The sequence below is a fragment of the Eurytemora carolleeae genome, unplaced genomic scaffold (assembly GCF_000591075.1).
Source record: "Eurytemora carolleeae unplaced genomic scaffold, Eaff_2.0 scaffold643, whole genome shotgun sequence".
NCBI lineage: Eukaryota > Metazoa > Arthropoda > Copepoda > Calanoida > Temoridae > Eurytemora > Eurytemora carolleeae.
The window spans coordinates 96,856-102,855 of record NW_019396547.1 but is presented as its reverse complement, the minus strand read 5'-3'; positions in this window follow the sequence as shown (position 1 = coordinate 102,855).

Here is a 6,000-nt window from a genome sequence, read left to right as displayed (position 1 = left end):
AGAACCCCTGTATTTACTAGAGAACCCCTGTATTTACTAGAGAACCCCTGTATTTACTATAGAACCCCTGTATTTACTATAGAACCCCTATATTTACTATAGAACCCCTGTATTTACTAGAGAACCCCTGTATTTACTAGAGAACCCCTGTATTTACTATAGAACCCCTGTATTTACTATAGAACCCCTGTATTTACTGGAGAACCCCTGTATTTGATAGAGAACCCCTGTATTTACTAGAGAACCCCTGTATTTACTATAGAACCCCTGTATTTACTAGAGACCCCTGAATTTACTAGAGGACCCCTTTATTTACTAGAGAACCCCTTTATTTAGTAGAGAACCCCTGAATTCACTAGAGAACCCCTTTATTTAGTAGAGAACCCCTGAATTCACTAGAGAACCCCTGTATTTACTAGAGAACCCCAGTATTCACTAGAGAACCCTTGTATTCACTAGAGAACCCCTGTAGGTAGTTACGATAGAACCCCTGTATTTACTAGAGACCCCCTTTATTTACTAGAGAACCCTTGTATTCACAAGAGACCCCTGTATTCACTAGAAACCCCTGTATTCACTAGAGAACCCCTGTATTAACTATAGAACCCCTGTATTTACTAGAGAACCCCTGTGTTAACTATAGAACCCTTGTATTTACTAGAGAACCCTTGTATTTACTAGAGAACCCCTGTATTTACTAAAGTACCCCTGTATTCACTAGAGAACCCCTTTATTTACTAGAAAACCCATGTATTTACTAGAGAACCCCTGTATTCACTAGAGAACCCCTGTATTTACTAGAGAACCCCTGTATTCACTAGAGAACCCCTGTATTTACTAGAGAACCCTTGTATTTACAGTGGACGGGAAAATCCTACATAATCCGTTCCTCTGCCGCAAACTCCCAAACTTTGTTAAATCAGTAGATATCAGAGACCAGAAACATATTAATATGATATCAGAGACCAGAAACATATTATTAGGATATCAGCGACCAGAAACATATTAATAAGATATCAGAGACCAGAAACATATTAATAGGATATCAGCGACCAGAAACATATTAATAGGATATCAGAGACCATAAACATATCAATAAGATATCAGAGACCAGAAACATATACATAGGAGTTCAGAGACCAGAAATATATTAATAGGATATTAGAGACCAGAAACATATTAATATGATATCAGAGACTAGAAACATAAAATAGGATATCAGAGACCAGAAACATATTAATAGGATATCAGAGACCAGAAACATATTAATATGATATCAGAGACTAGAAACATAAATAGGATATCAGAGACCAGAAACATATTAATAGGATATCAGAGACCAGAAACATATTATTAGGATATCAGCGAACAGAAACATGTTAATTAGATATCAGAGACCAGAAACATATTAATAGGATATCAGCGACCAGAAACATATTAATAGGATATCAGAGACCAGAAACATATTAATAGGATAGCAGAGACCAGAAACATATTTATAGGATATCAGAGACCAGAAACATATTAATAGGATATCAGAGACCAGAAACAAATTAATAGGATATCAGAGACCAGAAACATATTAATAGGATATCGGAGACCAGAAACATATTAATAGGATATCCGAGACCAGAAACATATTAATAGGATATCAGAGACCAGAAACATATTAATAGGATATCAGAGAAAAGTAAAACCTTTCCAATTAAAGTTTACAGTTACGAACTCAATAATTATAATAAAAATATAAATAACCAACTAAGAAAGCCTGAAAATACATTGTCACTGTTATATATTCGCACAATACTAACTGAACTAACAAGCAGTGAATAAGGTAGTAAACTGTCAACCCTTGTATTGAACATTTTAAGCGTGGGTTATTCAACTAATCCTTTAAATGCCAATAGAAGGGTTATTGAGCATTACATCCAATTAAAACTAGGACATTAAAAATGCATATTAGCGAAACATGCAATACATTTATTATTTCGTTTTTCATTCCTTTATAAGAAGCTGGTTGTGCAACAACTTTATTTAATCCTGCTAATTCAAAATCTTATTTATGAAGGTTCATGTTCAAACCACTGTTTTTCAATTGATTTAATCGTAAAGTTTTGAATCCCGACGGCGCAGCACGGCGTTTAATTTTCCAGTGGTTCTTATTTCGTAGAGTAAATGATACAGCGATGTAGCTCAAATTCATTAATTTTGGTCGGTTATGTATTCAGTGTTTCTAAATGGGTTCAACTTAAGCTGGGGATAGAACTGTACTAAATCTTAAGGACTATGTTATATTTTGTTTTGCTTTACAATGTATACAAAGAGAACATTTCATGAACAATTGAAATAGAAGATGGGCTCGAAGCGTCCTAAAAGCCTAGTATTATAGATTTACCATTACTAGGCTCTCAGGGTGCTTCGCGACCAATATTCTATTTCAACTTTAAGCTGTGGCTCTATCTGTGAGAAAGGTTATAATGCAAAGAAAGTTAATTGCAGTTGCGTATACTTTGCGTACATATTGAAACCAGTTCTCTCTGGGCGGAATTTGTAAACAAGAAAAAATGCATCAGTGTTCGTTTAGTATCCGAGGAGGTGAAAAGCAATAAATTTTGATATTTCACATGATAGTTTCCTTAGACCATAATATCTCATTGATTTTTTTGGGAAAGATGGATCCCATGTCAGACTTCGACATCCGTCTTGTGTTTACATAACCGCCCAGAGACAGAACACTGAAGTACAAAAGATGCGTTCACCTCATTTACATCATAACCTTGTCGTACAATATAAAACAATAACAAAATATATTGCTGCTTTTATAATATTTTTTGTGCATCTTCAAATTTTACAAAAATCAAACAAATTTTGGACACAAATCTTTGTAATTTTGAGCTTACATAAACCTTCCCTTGGTTCATGTCAGATTCAATACAAAAATTGGGCCCGATTGCTTCAGCCGTTTTGACGTTTATTGGATACAAACTGACAAACAAACACACAGACATGCAAAGTATAAATATAGATAAAGAACCCGTTAACATTTAAACTTAATTATTAAGCAATTCATAGAAAACGTTTATCTACGAAAGAATATATTTTATGTGGGTATATGGGAATATCTCTCCTGGCTTAAAACTCAAGATTTTTAATTAGTTTGAAAACTAATCCTATAAAAACACAGAGAAGGGATTAGAAAACGTTGATTAAAACTTTAATTGCATTTGTTTTCTGTGTTAAAGCTGAGAATTATTAAGAAGCTAAACCGTAGCATGACGAGGTAATGGGCTCGTTAAAGGAATTCTCAACTACATAATACAATGAGTCTGAAAAAGAAACAGTACACGTCTTGAGCCATATTAGCTTTTTAAACAAAATTTAACTAGGTAAAAAATAAGAATTTTGTTTTAACTTAGTAAATTTTATTTTGAAAAAAATATTACGAAATAAAACTAACGTTTTTCTTAACCCTATACAGGCGGGGGGTTCTAAATTTATGTATGGGGTTTATACTTTGAAGTAGAGGAATGCCCAATTTTTAAGTCCTTCGTTTTGAATAAAATTAAACAACTAAATGTTATAGTTCGAGTGCTAGGGAGGTTTTAAAAAATGGTTAAAGGAACTGAGTTTTTGTCACAAACTCTACTTTTCTAATCTCTTTATCTTTGCTACCCAGTATCGTAGACCTTTTATATTTTAAACTATGAACTCTGTTTGACCCAATAATCTAAATTTGAAATATCAAAGGTTTGCATAATCAGATTGTAAAGATATTGGGATTACACAGTTTAGTTTGTGACAAAAACTCAGTTCCTTTGGGTCGGAAAATGTTAAAAATAAGGAATAGTGTTTTTTTACCTGTTTAGACCGCTAACTTTCGGGTGCCTGCAGGGAATTATAAAAACGGTAAAAAAAGAAATAAACTTTCGATAAATTATTAGTTTAAATATCAAATAAACAGGAAATAATGTATTTAAAAAATATATGTCTTATAATGGAATTGAGTCTTTGCCATAAACTCAAATTTCAAAATTTCTATTTTTTTGCATCCTTATGGTTTAACCCTTTCATATTTTAATCTTTGTTATTTCATCTAGCAGAATTCATAGCTTGAAAAATCAAAGGTCTACGTTTTTTGGTTGCAAAGATATAGGAAAAACTATTTTGAAAATGTGTGTTGCCCAGGATCTACCGCAGTAACCAAAAAATAAAGAATTGATTGCCGTCAGGGGTTTTTCTTATATATGTGGCAACAAATGTTATAATCTTTGCAAAATACTCAGCGACTGCGTTATTGCTTGATAAAAAAGTTTGTTAATGTCGAATTTTTGTATTTTACGACTGGTTGTATTTCATTTAAAATTAAGTTCATTACACTGAATTTAAAATAAAGGTTTTAATCGGAATTCTGTTGCGCGACATTGCATGGAATTGTGCGCAATTGCGCGAAAGTTTTCTCAAATTGAGTGGAATTGTGCGGAATTGTCCTACATCGCGCGGATATACAGGGCTCGCAATTGAGAGCTAGTAAAAATCCACTTGCGTTGGAATCCTCATTGTAGTTTTTAAATTAAGAAATTCAATTTATCATTTTTAAGTTAAGTTTATTATTAATACTTTACCATTGACAAGTTAAACTAAAGAAAATATAAAGTTAGACTTCTGAATAATTGTCTTACCTTCTTATTTACTTAGCTTGAGCCTTGGCATATTATGTAAATGTGCTGAACCAAGAAATTAGATTTTTAGCAAAAAAAATCTGAAATATATATTAATCAAGAATATATTATCAAACTAGGCTATACCGTTAGTTCACTGTATGTACACTGTACATTGTAAATATATATTTTAATCTATAATTACTCAGAATTAAATTGTAAATTACAGTCTGTAAGAATGAGAATGAAGTAAGTAAGGGTCATATAGTGTATTTACATTCACTGTTTATAATATACTCTAGTAAATTATTGTGTAATGCATAATTTGTAATTTATTATCGGAATTCTTAAATTCATTATTTCATTTCTATTAAGATATTAGGTACTTTCAAAAAAGAAATTTTCCCAAGCATGTCCTAGCCGCAGAGCTTGAACCCTAGACTGTTCTATCCGCAGCACTTGAACGTTAGCCTGTTCTAGCCGCAGCATTCAAACCCTAGTCTGTTATATCTGCAGCACTCGAACCCTAGTCTGTTCTATCCGCAGCACTCGAACCCCAGTCTGTTCTCGAACCCTAGTCTGTTCTATCCGCAGCACTCAAACCCTAGTCTATTCTGGCTTCAGCACTCGAACCCTAACCTGTTCTAGCTGCAGCACTCGAACCCTAGTCTATGCTATCCTTTACTAGAGAACCCCTGTNAGCACTCTAACCCTAGCCTGTTCTATCCTCAGCACTCTAACCCTAGCCTGTTCTATCCTCAGCACTCTAACCTTAGCCTGTTCTATCCTCAGCACTTGAACCCTAGTCTGTTCTATCCTAAGCACTCTAACCCTAGCCTTTTCTATCCTCAGCACTCTAACCTTAGCCTGTTCAATCCGCAGCACTTGAACCCTAGTCTGTTCTATCCTAAGCACTCTAACCCTAGCCTGTTCTATCCGCAGCACTCTAACCCTAGCCTGTTCTAGCGGCAGCATCACTAGAACCCTAGCCTGTTCTAGCCGCAGCACTCGAACCCTAGTCTATTCTATTCGCAGCACTCGAACCCTGGCCTGTTCTATCCGCAGCACACGAACCCTAGTCTGTTCTATCCGTAGCACTCAAACCCTAGCCTGTTCTAGCCGCAGCACTCGAACTCTAGTCTATTCTATCCGCAGCACTCGAACCCTAGTCTGTTATATCCACAGAGCTAGGTCCCTCTGGCAGCCTGCGTCACCTCAGAAGGTCAAATCTAACCTTTGGAAAGTTGCTGATTGAGAATAAAAAAATGGCTTTAATGCATCATGGTTAATAAAAGTTTGAAATGAAAAAAAAAAAAAAAAATTGGTTAAAATCCCGCCCTAA